This window comes from Cyprinus carpio, chromosome A19, assembly GCF_018340385.1.
Source record: "Cyprinus carpio isolate SPL01 chromosome A19, ASM1834038v1, whole genome shotgun sequence".
NCBI lineage: Eukaryota > Metazoa > Chordata > Actinopteri > Cypriniformes > Cyprinidae > Cyprinus > Cyprinus carpio.
This window is the reverse complement of record NC_056590.1, coordinates 1775527-1791967: the sequence shown is the minus strand read 5'-3', so window position 1 is coordinate 1791967 and position 16441 is coordinate 1775527. Positions and strand designations below refer to the sequence as shown.

Here is a 16441-nt window from a genome sequence, read left to right as displayed (position 1 = left end):
ATCTCTTCAGATGTTTGTTTTTATCTATACCATATTGTTTTCTACTATGAAGACAGGTGGAATGATTGGGTAATATGGGAGAACATGTGGAGTTCAGGAATAATCTGCAGGACCTTCATCTTTAACTAACACTTAAGCAGAGGCTGGAGCTGCTGGTAAAAATGACACACTTATGCTGAGAAAGACATGTGGCATTCAGATTTGATTCAAGGGAAAACATATCTGCCTACGCTGTAGCATCTATATCTTTAAATAGGTTAAAGTTATCTGATTATGGTTTTGACAAAAGCACATGTGAGATAAAAACACATTTGGCAACTATAGCATTTTTGATTTCTTATTTGAGTTTTTGTTCTGTTTGTTATGTTGAGCAAGTTTAGCTGGTCATAAAAGTATTGTCCAAGGAACCATGCGAAAATAAGATTTTATTCATTGCAAATCTGCCCCATATTCATAATTTGTGTTAAAAGGAATAACAAGTTATTGGTGCTTAACTGTATCTTTAATCACTGTCCATGTCAACATCCAAGTGCTACTGGTATAATATACATTCAGCCAATCATTATCACAAAATAAACCTGAGGAGGTGATCAGGACCTCTATGCAATGCGAGGGCAAGGTCTTGAATCACTCTGTTTGGGTTTATTTTGTGATAATGACTGACTAGCTCACTTTAAATTCTGAGTAGCTTGTAGCGCTATACAGGATAGATTTTCAGTAGCTTCCTTAACTCATTTGCAGGTAGAGAAAAAGTTAAATGCAGCATCAATAGACTATTTACCGAAAGAGTGCTTATTGAACTTGACACTATAGTGGTTTACTAATTTCTGAGGAGATCAGTTACATTGCACTTTACAGTTGGTTAACAATGGCTTACTGAAAGGATTTAACCAGTGGCTTAACATGACAACTGAGTGTTAATGATATATTCCCTTTTTCTCTTTATCCAGCCTTCCCTGCTTCATTCTCCCTACACGGTCCTTGAGCTTTTTTTTTCTTTTCTTTTGTTCATTGTCTTTTAAGAATAGGAGAATGTTATCTATAGTTCATCATGTCTCATTTGCACTCTTTTAATGTTGTGTCCTCACTTGCATCAATGAGATGTGTTTTGTGAAGTGTCACTGGAAAATATAGCTGCATGTTGCTTATGATGCTGTTCATTATGTTGAGCTCATTTATCTTCACTGGGATTTCTGCTGTTAGACCGGCATTGTCATTCAATATAATGAGGAAATATATGCCTACTCTCAGAATGAATTACCTTTTACATGTCACTGTGGAGTGCACATTGCTTAGTCTTTCCAAAAACATGCTCCATTTATTTGGATGATGCTGATGCCGTTGTAGCTGTGGTTGTTTTGTCAAGAGACTTGTTGCTTAAAGAGAATGTTCTAGTGTTTCTTGAATTTATTCAGCTAACTCCTCTGTGTAAAAGACCCAGATTTCCATTAGGATTTCCTCCACCAAATGGTTGAAAGGCCTAATTAATAAGCTTGCAGCAATTTTATACTGTTACAAGAAAGTGGCCCTCTCAATTAAAAAAAAAAAGTTGTTCTTCAACAAGTGTCAGCAAACTGTCTTGTGTTTCATCATGGTGTCATCACACAGATCATCATGTATTCATAGCAACATACTCACTAAGACAGGAGCAAGTAAGCTTTAAATGTTTAATCAACCGGGAGTTCATATATTTCTGCAGTCACCATTCACACAGAAAGTTTTGTTGCCATTTATCAATTATTAGTCAAAAGATATGCGCATGATTTTTATTTATTTGAATACTAATATTTTCAAGGATTTATACAATATAAGCAGATCTTATGCAAGCTAGTGAGAAATTGTACAATTATGGCCTGTGGAGGTTGCAATTATACACTGAGCACTGCAGCATGACCGGTCTATATATATGCAAACAACATAAACATACCTTCTGTTTGCATGTTTTAACAACCAGCAAAGATAACAAGAATCTTTTGATCAATAATAAATAATAATGTGCAGATAATAAATAATCACTGTGCAGATCATTCCACAAAAACATAAAAGCTTCTCATAAAAAATTTAACAAACCCAAAAATAAGATTAAATATTCTGCTAACTGGCATCGTGTCCAGACAAATGGAGTAAGGTATCATTATTTCAAATATAGCATCAATTCAGAACTCTTTCAATACAGAATATGCAGTCCTTGTGGTTTTATGGTGAGTGTATAGAGCTGTTCAATTTGTAGTCCAATTTAGCTTTGAATATTGATACATATGAACCTGTTATTTTGAGCTGTTCAATTTGTAGTCCAATTTAGCTTTGAATCCACACACAAAACACAAAAAGCTTTGAATATTGATACATATGAACCTGTTATTTTAAAGGGATAGTACACTCAAAAATGAAAAATGTCATAATTTGCTCACCCTCATGTTGTTCCAAACCTGTATGAGATCCTTTCTTCATCTATTGAAATAATATATAGATACCATCAACTGTTCCATTACAAACATTCTTCAAAATATCTTCTTTTGTGTTCTACAACACAAAGGTGAGTAAATGATAGCAGAATTTTTCATTTTTGGCTAAACTATCCCTTTAACTCATTATGTTTTATAACAGTGGTTCTCAGTTCCAGTCCTGATGCATTTTGTTTGCCTCTTTGTTATTTACAAAGGTATATGTGATAATACCTCAAATATTTATGCACTACTGAATCAGTGTGATGATGTTGCAGGATGTTCCAAATGAATGCATCGTGTCAAGTGAACTGAACATGCTTAGGGAATATGGAGCAGTGAACACTGCATTGGGACCCAGCTCAGTTCATGGAGCTCTTTCCTTATGAAAACTGGAATTGAGAACCTCTGTTTTAAGAGATATGACTGTGAAAAATGTATGTTGTAGAACAAAATGTGGATGTCTGTTCTGTTAAACATAGACCCACAAATTGATGCCTAAACAACTTTTTTAAGACCATGTATATAATTTGACCATGAACAAATCAGATTATATTTCTGCAAATGTTTACTGTATAATAGTTTCTTATAAACACCTTTATATATCTTTCTTAAAAATGCAACACAAACACAATTTCACTAAAATCACTTATCATGAACAAAATTACAGCTCAATACAATTATCAGTTTCATAACAATATATAAATCAAGTTACTCAGTGAGCTAGTACAACAAGAACATATCCAGAGGCAAGGCATCAAAAACACTTACTCTTGAGTTGTGAGTCATATAGTGGGTCTGTACTAATTTTGGTTAAGATCAAAATCAATCCAGTTAATTCACTCAAAAGATGTACTGCAATTAAAATGCATCAAGCATATGGAGGAATGTTCAATTCACCTCTTAAATGGCAAAACTATCTCTGGAGATTTTCAATGGAGTTTAACACAATTTAATTTAACCACAACGAAAGATCCTAAAATATAAAATGTTCCTATCTACAGACATTCTTCTTTTGCTACACTTCTGACTTGACTATAAATCACAGTGACATAAAAAGCACTTGCTGTTTTGGTAGGAATATAAGATATAACACAGATCAAATTGTTAATTGCATTCAATACAGATCAAAATCAAGACATTTAGAAATGATTGTAGAGTCCAAGGGCTGAAATGTCACATTCAACTAATACTCAAAAAGTCAGTATGATATTTATTTTAATATAAATCAGGAATGCCAGAGGAAAAACTTCTTGTGAATTTTGACCTTGCTTCTAGAAATTATTAATATTTCACGTAAAGGTAGAGCCAAGCCAATTTAATGCAGTTTGATGTGACATTTAATGGATCATTTATTCCAACACTCTAAATGGTCATTTTCAGTTGGGTTTACTTACCACTTTAAGTAAACCTTATTGGGAATGTCCTGAAATGGTGGTTTCCAGACATTTGTCATGTGAACCTTATCACTGTAATTAAACAAGGAATGAAACATTAGAAAATACATTTGTTCATGGACTACAGTAATGGAGTAAGTTAGGGAGGAGGCCACAGTTGATGCAGAGTTTGGTATCATGAGCTGGTCTTCAGCAGTAATGGTTAATAATCCATCAATATTATTTCCATGATTTATTTTTCCACACAGCTAGAATCAGGTTCAGAGCAAATATTATCTGGTCTGTATGTCAGACCTTTCTCCAGTTTTCTCCAATCTTACAGCAGTCTATTCTGGGACAAGACATATTTCCCCATTATTCCCCAGGATTTTCCATCACCAGTGTTTATGAAATTTGAGGGGAAATTTTAAATCACTTTCCCATGTTTGTTTTAGTAGATTTTTTTTTTCTATTTCCACAAGGCTTGTCCGCTACACTGAGAGATAGAGGAAATTAACTATGTAATCAACTGCTGAAAATAGTTTTCATTTTTGAGCCAGTTTCCTCCAAATGGAACCCTGTCTTGGATTTCATTTTTTGATGTACCAGCAGCTATTTTCACTCACAGGGAACTGATTCATCCATTGTTTACAGACTTTCAGCGAATGGTCCTTCATTCAGAATTGGGTTCTGTCCTCAGAACCGGTAAGATTTCAGACCCAGAAAGTCCACCAGACCCTGATAATTTACCCTGTTTTGGATATTGGGCTCAGAAGAGGCTCATCATTGTTTTAGCATTTCTTCCGAAAGGATACTAGGGCTAATCCACAATACTAAGTAATAAATGGTGCAGGAGATGAGCTGCTTAACTCAGTCTCTCTGGTTACCTTCTGAATATGCAAAACTTGAGATAGTATTGAGTACTGTGGAGCTGTATGCTTTCCAAGATGTAGGAAGTGTCTCTTCCATTCTGTACCTAGAATTCAGTAGTGGAGATTTGAGTGACCTCGGATTGCAGGTCCTGCTGAACTCTTCTGGACTGGGACCCCCGTGAGATCCTCTCCAGGCCTAGTCATACTGGCTTCTTTCCTGCCTCTGAAGGTGCACAAACTGACACTGGCTCCCTTGTAGCATTCCTGGCTCGGTTAAGACTATTCTGGTCAGCTCTGGTTCGGAAGGGCTGGCAGAAGTCTCGGAAGCATCTCTTGAAATTCTCATACTAGAAGGAAGAGTGGAGGGGATTGTTGATGCTGTTGTTGTTATAGACAGGGGAATTAACAGGTGTGAGATGTGGATAACAAAGGGGTTCTTTTGGTTGACGTCTACAAGTGTTTTGACAATGATGAAGATGTGGATGGGTGTCCAGCAGATAATGAAGGCAGCCACCACTACCAAGACCATTCGAGTGATTCTACGCATGTTTCTGTCCTTCTCCTTTGAGCCTGAGAGAAGACGGACACTTCTCAAACGTAGGATCATCAGACCATAGCAGATTGTGATGACTAGCACTGGTACCACAAATGCAAATATAAACACACAAATTTTTGTCACTGTGTCCCAGTACCAGTCTGGATCAGGGAACTTCAGCATGCAGACAGTTGCACCTGTTATGGAATAAATTTTAATTAGATTTTGAAGAAGGTTAACTTTTAATTGCTTGGTTATATCAAGACACATCTTCCAACAAATACAACTTGCTTTCTAAAAATATTGCTTTTAAATACATATTCACCTTGGTTTGTCACTTTGGTAACTGCCATGATCATGATTGGCACTCCAACAGCAGAGGAGAGAATCCAGATACACACATTGATGATTTGGGCCTTGATGGGGGTCGAAAACTCCAGTGCTCTCACAGGGTGGCACACGGCAATGTAACGGTCCACACTCATCATAGTGAGGGTGAAGATACTGGTAAACATGTTATAGTAGTCAATGGCTATAACAATTTTACAAAGAAGTTCACCAAAGGGCCAGGTGTTCATTAGATACTTGGCGCTCTGGAATGGAAGTGTACTAGTGGCCAGAGCATCTGCCAGTGCCAAATTGAAGATGTAGATGTTGGTGGCAGTTTTCAGCTTTGTGTATCTGCAGACACAGAAACAACAGAGTAGTTTGTTAGGACACATGTATGGGTTAGCTAATGTGATCTTATAATTTTTGCCTATGTGGTTTATAGAATTGGCATGGCACAGTGGCTCAGTGGGTACTGGCACTGTCGCCTCGCCTCAAGAAAGTCCCGGTTCGGGTACCGGCTGAGCTAGGAAACCTTTCTGTGAGGAGTTACATGTTCTTGCTGTGTCTGGAGAAAGAGGACATGCAAATCTGTATTAAATTTCTGGGTGCTCTGGTTACCCCCACAATCCCATGGCCCTTTCTTTTCTCACTATACAGAAACTCACTGGGCAGAAACATTCAGAACACTAATGCCATTCACATCAGACAGGACCTAAGGTAAGTGAGCTGAATATATATATACATTATAGTGATATTATAATATATAATCTTATAGATATATATATAGTATATATATATATATAGTCTAATCTATATATATATATATATATATATAATATAATATATGGGTATATATATTATTGTTTTTTTTTTGTTTGTTATTTTTTATTTTTTTCTCGACTTATTGGCATTTGCACACATAGTACACATTTTGCATATCTTAGAGTCTCTACTAACAAGCTAATGACATTAATCTGGTCTGTTTGATTAGGAAAAGTTCAAAAAAGTGTATTGTTTGTGTGTCTTCAACAACAGGGTTAAAAATACTGGGCTATTTTCTTAAGGGTAACTCCTACAAATTACCTTTCAATACAGTCAGGTGCAAAAATAATGTGTCCACACCTTTTCAGCGCTAATTCTTTACTGCGTTGTCTTTAGTGAAATCCTGAAAGTTACTGTTTTTAACACCAAAGGAGTGCTTGAGCTCGAGTAATCTCTTAGTAATACTTTGGCACTTAATTTTAATGCAGTGAGTGAAAATATCTCAGGTACGCATGTAAACATGGTTCCATGAGATGGGGAATGATGAACTGGGTCCTCTAGCGGTTGCTATGGGGAATGCCTTCAGCATGACCAGTGTCTGATGCAAATGTCTAAACATGACAATAACATTACTACTGGTGTGACATCACTACCGGTGCAAACCCGCAGTATAAAAGGGTGCTGATAGAAAACATCACCCATTTTCTTTGTCTGAAGCTTGTGCCCAGGGCATGGCAAGAAAAGAGGATGAAGTGTTTGTTCCCCCTTCTTATGGAGCCATGATTACATGAATTACCCAAGACGTCCCGTTCTGAAGGGAATTGAGCTGCATCCTCCTCATAGTGTTCGCTATGGGGAATAGAATACCCATACTGCCATGCTGAGGGGAGTGCATGCCAAGGACCAAGTCAAGCACTAAGTACCAACTTTACCGAACCATGGCAGCTCCCCTCCAATACTCTTGCCCATACTGCCATGCTGAGAAAAACCACTTTCCTAGCCTGTAACAGGTAAGTTATTTTGGGAATGTAGCTCAGGCTTTTGGCCAAAGGAGATATCGCCACTAACAGCCACCAAGGTGTCCTAAGGGGCAATATCCCCTTTGGCCAAAAGCCCGAGCTACATTCCCAAAATAACTTACCTGTTACAGGCTAGGAAAGTGGTTTTCAACCTGTGGGCCGCAAGAGTATTGGAGGGGAGCTGCCAATTATTATTAATAGAAATAATAATATTGTTAATATATGTTAAAATGCCTAGTCATAATTAAATATCATAATTTGATTTATATTTAAATATTGAGAATTAAATAATAAACTGTTTGATGCCATTCCCGAGAACATACTTATGTGAAGCATTCACTATTCAAGCTTGCTGACTGGTTTAATAAAAACCCACCAATTTATTTAACATATTTTTGCTGCATATATGCTATGACAAATTTAAACCTGGATAAATTGCTGTCAACAAGATCACTGAAAAGGACAAATACATACGTTTCTTCATCTAAAAGTAAGCCTGACACTGAAAAAACTCAAAATAAACCTAAACAAAGAAAATATAGCAGTGACTACCTAGTCCTAGGTTTCACATGTGTGGGAGCGGAGAAAGAGCAGCTACCGCTCTGTATTGTATGCTCAGAAGTCTTGTCAAATTAAGCTTTGAAACTGAACAAACTACGATGGCACTTGGAGACAAAACATAGCGAATATGCGTCCATGCCTATTGAGTCTACTGAGGAAAAAACACTTGGAACTGCTCTGGCAACAACAACAGTAAAGCAGTGGGGGCATCGTATTGTGTTGCAAAGCTTATTGCAAAGGCTGGGAAACCTTACACAATTTATTTTTCAAATGGAATAGATTGGTCTAAATATGTGGGTCTGAGCACAGATGGAGCAAGAGCCATGGTGGGGCATCGGAACCGAGTCGTTGTGTGAGTGAAACCTGTTGTTCCTGTTCCGCTCATGAGCTCCATCCACTGCGGTTTACATCAGGAAGCACTAGCTACCAAGAAGATTCCCACAGATCTCGAATGTGTCTTGGATGAGGCTGTTAAAATAGTCCATTTCATAAAGACTTGGCCCCTTCAGTGACTTTTGTTTCAACTTCTATGTAAAGAAATGGAAAGTGACCATGTTCAGTTTCTTTTACACACTGAGGTACAGTGGCTTTCAACAGGCAGGGTGCTTACTCATCTCTTTGAATGGGCTCGGTGAAATTTCATATGAAGTCAGTCCACGGGGATCTCTTCATTCAAACACAAACCACTCAAATCTGCAATACTGTCCATTTTCGGAGAGTTGATTTTGTTCTTACTGCTATTTATAGGATCATAAGATTTGCGATTGTCAAACGAGACGCTCAGAGATTTCTGCATGTATGTTTTATTATTTGATAACTACAGTTTAATTATGGTTATTGGCATTAATTGAAAGATCGGTGTTTGCATTACCTGTGTGTTTTTATTAATATCTATTTGTTTTGTAAAAGATCTGTTGCATAAATAATTATGTCTATAAGCAGCGCAATATTTTTATAATTTCTTTTGCATTAATTATGAGATAAAACAAATCTTTAAAGTAGTCATGCATTAGTTATATCTTTTTACAGCCTGTTTTTTTTTTTTTTTTCATTTAAAAAATATTTTTGATGCAAAGTTAACTATGTATAAAATATTAAAATATGTTGTGAAAATGATGATGGAACAAACTAATGTATGTGCACAATTGAGAAATTGATATTTATGAAGATCAATTGCAGCCCATGTCTCACAAGGTAAATAATAAAAAATAAAAAAAATAAAAATCAATGTAATACAAACATTTTCAAGAAATAAGTAATTTGCACATTTACATAATTGGAAAGGGAAAAGGACATTGTGTAGCTGTGTGTACACACCATGGGTTCAAATTACATTTCATGAACAGTGGGGATTAGTGTATTTCCATTCATTCACCAGGACCCAACCATACGTAAGTTTCAAAATGCACTGATCTCAGTTAACATTTTATAGTAGTAATAATAGCAGTGTCGATCTATTTTCATTTTGAAGTGATACTATAAATCCTTAAACATTTATAGAAGGTAATATTTGGATTTCTCTGGTTCTCTGCACTAGCGTTTAGCACAAGCGGAAGTATCTATGCACACACTCGCTAGACCGGAAATCCATAATGGCGGAGACAAGCAACTAGCCCATTAAGCAACAAAGCACAGATTTTCTATCTGTTTAAAATTTCCCCTTTCGGACAGTGATTTTGAGTGGCTTGCAAAATCATCTTACCTTTCTGATATTTTCAGTCACCTATATGGAGTGAACTTTTCTATCTGTTTAAAATTTCCCCTTTCGGACAGTGATTTTGAGTGGAATAAAAAAAATCGAAGCCCACAATAAAAAGAAACTGGAACATTTGGGTCATGATGGGAATGGCAAATCGAACAATCCCCAATTATTTGAGAATTTGTCAGATTGTTTGACAGAAGAAGCCATGAGCCTACCCGCCTCGGTTAAAAAGCTGATTGAAGAACATCTCCAAGGACTTTTGAAAAAGCCCCATTTGGTTGTGTGACCCTTCTTTTCCATCCCCAGATGTTCAGGTTACCTTTGGAACTAAAATCTCCTTTTTGGCAAATTGGTTGTGAGGGACGCCCCGTCCCACAAGTTAAAAAAAAAAATAAGTTGCCAAAAGAGCATGACAGCCTCATTGACTTATCTTGTGACAGTGCTTTAAAATGAACATTTTCTTAAAAATCTTTGTTGGATTTTAAATGAGCATTTTATTATAATTGACTTATCTTGTGACAGTGCTTTAAAATGAACATTTTCTTAAAAGCCCCCATTTTCCTGAACAACACTTATGTTGAAGCTGAAGCTTTGGTGATTCTTATGTGAAGCTGGATTTTCTCCATTGGTGGCGTTCAAGACAAAATAAATGTAGTAAGATTAATGTATCGAGTTTCGATTTTCTTTTTTTACTTTCTTAATTATCAGCCTAAAACCTTTGCATAAGGTAAGTGACGAAGGATTGTTTCTTATTATGAAAATGTTTTTAACCCCCCAACTGTTCCCCATCCTGATAAGGTTTTTTGAGATTTTTTTTATTTATTTTTTTTTTTATTTTTTTTTTTTTCATTATTTTTTTTTTTATTTCTTTATTTGCAGTTGTTGTCTCTGTTGTAGATTTGTAGGCTTTGTGATTGAAGAAAGAGAACTTCCCATGCTTTGCTCTGAGGAACAGCAGGCTTTATAGGTAAACCCTCGCCGCAGTGAGAAAGAGCACTCCCAAGCCTCAACCAGAAAAGGGCAGTCTATTAAAGCGGGGGCCAGCAAGAGAAAGGAAACCCTTCACCTGAATACAAACTGCACACAGGACTGCTTGACACTCTCAATCTCATACCTCAGGATACAGTATAGGGAGAGTGAGGGTCCCATACAGCTAAGCTCAAAGGAGCCTGCTAAAGAATTTGTGGGAGTGGCATTACTCTTATTTTCAAGCGGAGCAATGCCAGCTCGACCAGCCTGCTAAAGAATTTGTGGGAGTGGCATTACTCTAATTTTCATTACCCATCACTCCTGCCGTCCGGAACGGCAACAGCACCGCCTCGGCCTCCGGAACAGCTTTTTCACAGCCCGGCCTCAGAACGCATCGGGCACGCCTCGGAGCCGGAAATTCATCGTGCCACATGCCTCGGATCCGGAACAGACTCCAGTATAGGGAGGGGAGGTTCCATACAGCTAAGCTCAAAGGAGCCTGCTAAAGAATTTGTGGGAGTGGCATACCCGTAAAAAATGCAGCATGTACAGCCTCGCACGCATGGCACTTTCTTTCCATTTCCACCCCTGAGCTTATCAGAGATTACCCCATCGTAAGTTTCACCCGCACAATGGGAGACATTACTTCCCCCCCTTCCCGTTCACCATGATACGTTTGCGTTTGCCCATGGGGAATCTCGACCACGATCCTGATGTTGGTTATGTTTTACCACGGATGCATATGCATTTCCATTACTGATATGGGTGAAGTTCACCCACCACGTCCGGGTATACAAGGAAAAACCACGGTGAGAGGATCCAATGCCGAGTACGTCTTTAATTTTTTAGGGGCACCCCCCCCAAAGAATAAACAGTCCAGAGCCAGGGGGGTCAAAAACCAAAACATATCCCAAAATAAACAAACAAGAACACCAGGCTAGACACCGACTAGAGACGGACGTAGGAAAAATAAACAAGGAAAACTCCGTCCACCATACTAAGACCGGACCGGTATATATAATACACAAAGGGGGACTGATGACAAACGCTGAAATGGGGAATTGACTTGCGTGCAATGGATTACTAACCCAGTGACAGCTGAGTGCACTGAAGGAGGACAAGGGATCGTGGGGAATGTAGTGTTCATGAAGTGAACCCCGACAAAAAAACCGTTGGGGGAAGGAGGCACATCTTAGTGTTTTTATACCCATGGAACACAAACCAGACACTGTGCCATAACCCCCCCCCGCCCCCACCCCCCCAAAAAAAAACAACACAACAACAACAAACAAAACAACAACACCACACACCAGAAGACCCATGAGGGAGGTGGAGAAAACTGTTGTGGTGTGGAGGTAGTAACGGGGGAGGTGAGGAATGGGAGGGCCAGGCCCCCATGGTACGGGGAAACACCGGAACAGGAAAAGCCCCCGGGGGGGGGGGGGATGGCTCCACCGGTAGCCCCAGGTTTGGATCAGTCAGTTTTTTTTGCCAGGGGCCCCACAAGGGACCAAGGCCAGTTTCAGGTGGGCCCACGGAGGATCCTCCGTAGTTCAGTGTCAGGGGGTTTTGTTGGTGGGCACAGGCATGAGGAACCCCCGACCATTTGCGCTGCCCATGCTGTATGGCACCCCTGGCCATTCCCTATGGCCCCCTGTTGGAGCGAACGTTTGGAAAAAGGTGCTTTCCCTTGGTACGGCCCCCTTGGTGGAAGACCGTTGGGAAATGTTCTGCTCTGGAAATTCCTCCCGCCCCTCCCCCCTCTGTTCTGTGCGACCCAACCGGGTGGTGGGGAATTTTTTCCGGCCCATCTCCCGTGCCTTGGTGGGGCTGGGCTTGTGGCACCCGGCCCCCGACTTCGGTGCACGTGGGCCCCTTGGGCCTGGCGGGCCCATCTTTGCTGGCCTGTGGTGCTGGGCTGGTGTGGGGGCCATCCCTTTGGGGCCCCGCAATTGGCGCCTGGGGGGCTCCAGCAGCCCGTTGACTGAAAAAACACTCCTGGGCCCCATCTCTTGAAGAAATTCTGGTTTTCAACATGTGAAAAGTAATCCAACCAATGTCCTCAGGGTCAGCCAGCCATCTTGGGGCACATTGGCGCTGGGGGGCTGGTGACCCGTCCTTCCTCGGGGCCCTCTGGCGTGGTGCTGGTGGGGGACCCACCCTGTTGTCTTGTGGGCCGCTGGGCCCTGGCGTCCCTCATTGTCCTCTTTGGCCGGCTTGCCACCATGGCCGGCCCATTCCATGGGGGTCCCCCATGGCTCGCCACCCCCATTGGGCAGACCTGCTCTTTCTTCTTCACCTCCTCCCGTTCCCCCGCCCTGGGTTTTGTAAGTGGACAGTTGTGGTGGCTTTCTGAATTCCATCCCACCCCGAGCCCCCCCTGGGGGTCGAAGGGGGGCCCCCCCATGGTTGAGAGCGATGTTTGTTGAACCTTCCCTCCTCCGACCACTCCCCGTTCCTCGGCGACCTCACCCCTGGTCCCCCGGAAACAACCACCAGGACGAGTTTTTTTTTGTCCCCTTTGATTCCCTCCAAAAACTACTTCCCCCCTTCTTCCCCCGCTCCCCTGATGGCTGGGGAGGAGGAACATGAGCACGACATACCGCTGGAAAAATCTCCCATGTGTGCGGAGTTCCCCCCCTTCTGTTTCCACCGTCCCGGGTATACAAAAGGAAAACACGGGCGAGAGATCCCCAAATGCCCCGAAATAAAAATACTGTTCCCCCGAGTACGTTTTCATTTAGAGGCAATTCCCAAGAATAAACCAAAGTCCCCCCAGCAAGGGGTCCCCCAAAACCAAACATATCCAACATAAAACCAAACAATAAAACACCAAGGCCCTAAGACAACGACTAGAAAAAGACGGACTAGAATACATAAGGGACCTCCGTCCCCACCATACTAAGGTAACAAGACCCGGGTATTATAAATACACAGGGGACCATGAACAAAACCGCTAAAATGGGAAAATTGACCTGCCGTTGCAAATGATTAACTAACCAGTTGGGGAAACCCAGCTTGGAGTGCAAATGAGTGAAGACAGGTGGAATCGTGGGGAATGTTCGTTCAGGAGTGACCCGACACCGGTGGGGAAGGAGGGCCATCCTTAGTAGTGGGTTACACCAGGGAAAACACAAACCAGACACTTGGTGTGGGAACCCAGTTTAAGCTTGGAAAGCCCTGCCCCAATGGGTGAATGGGGCAAGTGCAGCCTATCTGCCACCCCCTGAAAACCTTGCTGAAATGCCTTAAAGCCTCTCCCATACAAAACTGGATGGTAAACTTTTAAAGGGGTTGGTTTGGATGGCAAAGAGGAAAAGCCCCTTAAGGAGGAAGTATTTTTGTTCTCACCAACTGAGAGAAATTAGGCTGCTAAGCCGTACCCTCTTCCCACCCCCCCCCCTCCTTGCAACAGTTGGAAACATCTTCTTCCGATCTGGTACTCCCCCCCGCGCAATCTTTATGTCCGTTTTTCAATATTTATCTAGTATTGCTGGGAAAAGTAACGGTCAACAAAGCCTAAGGGGGGTTTTTTAATAATTCAAAGCCCCTTCTCACTCTCCACAGGGAGATTCGATGAAAAGAAATGGGGGGGGGAAGGCTCCACGTTCCCTGCTGGATGGGGCCTTTTATGGGCCCCAGAAGAGGTTAAAATGGCTTCCCGTCCCTCCGATATGGGTTTCCAAGGCCCATTTGTTTTCCCTTCCCCTGACCCCTTTGAAAGTCAAGATAATTGAATCGAAAAAGTAGTTTGTTTTTTTGACCACTACTGGCCAAGGGCACATTTTGTACCAAACAATTCGACCAATCATGGCAAAGCGAGAAAAGGTGGGAAAATCCTTCACAGAGAAACATCCCAAAGTGGGATTTGCCCAAATACGTGTTACATAATAGGAGTTGGGGTTTGGGAAAACCTTGGAAGGCGGCCGTTTTGTTGCAGACAGATTGGTGGTACTGACATCAAAAGGTTATTGTGATAGTCAGTTGAAAAGGAGCCATCTGCCTCCCTCGTTTTAGCTTTCATTCCCAAATGTACTTTTTGAAATGTTCATAACAACGATCGGACCACTTGGCCGCAGTCACCAAACATGGCCAAAACCCTGGGTAATTTTTAGGCAATATAGATCCCTGGGCCCAAGGAACGTGTCCCAGGAAAAAGGTCAATGGTATGAGATCAACCCTAAATAAACACAAATAAGAAAAATCACACACAATGGGAAAATGAAAAAATATGTATAATGTGTTTTTTTTTTTTGAAACTCCAATTTTTAATAGTAAATCCACCAATCATACATGGTGGAACCTTTTTTCCACTTTTTAGCCCCTGGTGTGCAAGGTGAAAATGAGGTTGGTAAAACATAACTTCAATAATTAAACACAAACATTAGCTGGTAATTAGTATATCAGTTTTTTTTATGGGGAAGTGCCATGAGCCCTCCATATCCCTTTTGCCGATCATACGCTGAAAAATTGTGGAACAGACCACTGGTTTTTTTTGTTGGGATGGGGAGGGTGTGGTTTTTTGTGAAAATGCCTTGGAACAACCTTAATTTTCCCAAAGGATCGGAGCCAATTTTCCCACAAGACTACAAAACTTATAACAGCTTTTCCATTTATTACTCCCAGTCCCGTACAACTGTGTTGACATTGAAAAGCTTTTCCAGCCCCTTCAAAAACCGCCTGGGAAGGAATCATGAAACCCCCCCAGTTAGTTCCCCCCTTTTTTTTGATCAACTGGTTATGTTTTTGAAGGAAATGGTAATCCCGCAGGCTTTTTTTGTGTTTTCGTGGGTTGTGTGTGTGTGTGTGGGTGTGGTGTGTGTTAATTGGACAGGCCCCACACAGGTAAGGCCACACACACAAGTCAACATTGAATTAAATTCTTAATTTTGCCCAAGAACAAAAAGATTACTATGAAATGTGCTGCAAGAAATGAAAAAAAGGAAAAGAAGCTCATTTAAAATGAAATTTATGTCATCCCCCATGGCAAGACAATTTTGATCTCATTTTTTTTCCAGGTTTAATGGGCCCAAAAAAAGTGTTTTTTTAATGTAAAATGTCCTTTAATGAAATCCCACAAATTTCGTGTCCCCCCCCCCCCCCCATGGAGAGAACGCCCCACCTAAGAGCAAAAAAAAAAAAAAAAAAAACCCTTCTCAATCTCATGCCCCCTATTTTACCAGAGCCAATGTGGGTACCCCCCACCCATAACACAACTGCCAGTGGGCAAATTATTAAGGACCCCCCCCCCCCCCTTTCTTGGCAAATTCCCCCGCCCCACTTTTTTGTAAATCCTTTACATCCTGAAAAGCCTATCCAACACAAGCCTGGCTTCAATTTGCCTCCATTTGATGATCCCCGTAACATGCAAAATTTTGCCAGTAATATTGCGGGATCGAAAATGGAAAAAAGAAACATATAATGAGAACAATGGGCATGAAGTTGTCCCTGCGTTTTGGCCTGAAAAAATAAAAATAAATACTTTAAAATCCCCTGTGTTTTGTTGTGATTTATAGTATGTTTTTTTTTTTAAAAGTCATGATATGTGTAGAAAAGCTGCTTAAAATGAAAAAAACTAGTGAATGTCAACGTTCAGCTGCAAAGCATGATTGTTTACAGACCTGGTGTGTGAAAACTGTAACGCCAGTGTCTGATATGTTCTAATAGGAGCACTGTAAGAATCCAGTTACACTTATATTTACTAAATTCCATTTGTGAGGGAGTTAGCTGTAATTAAACTATTTTAAATATTATTATTAAAAAAATAACATAATAATAAAATAAATGCCGGACAGACGAGACATGACTACAAGTGTACTTGCCACTTTCAGCTTAGTGGAGGTTAGAATTCACACAACCTCGGTTAGGTTT

General features: G+C 40.6%; 1 pseudogene; it reads right to left on the bottom strand.

The window, feature by feature from the left end:
- Positions 1-2506: 2506 nt before the first annotated feature.
- LOC109112158 overlaps positions 2507-16441 on the bottom strand; it is a 33432-nt pseudogene continuing 19497 nt past the window's right edge.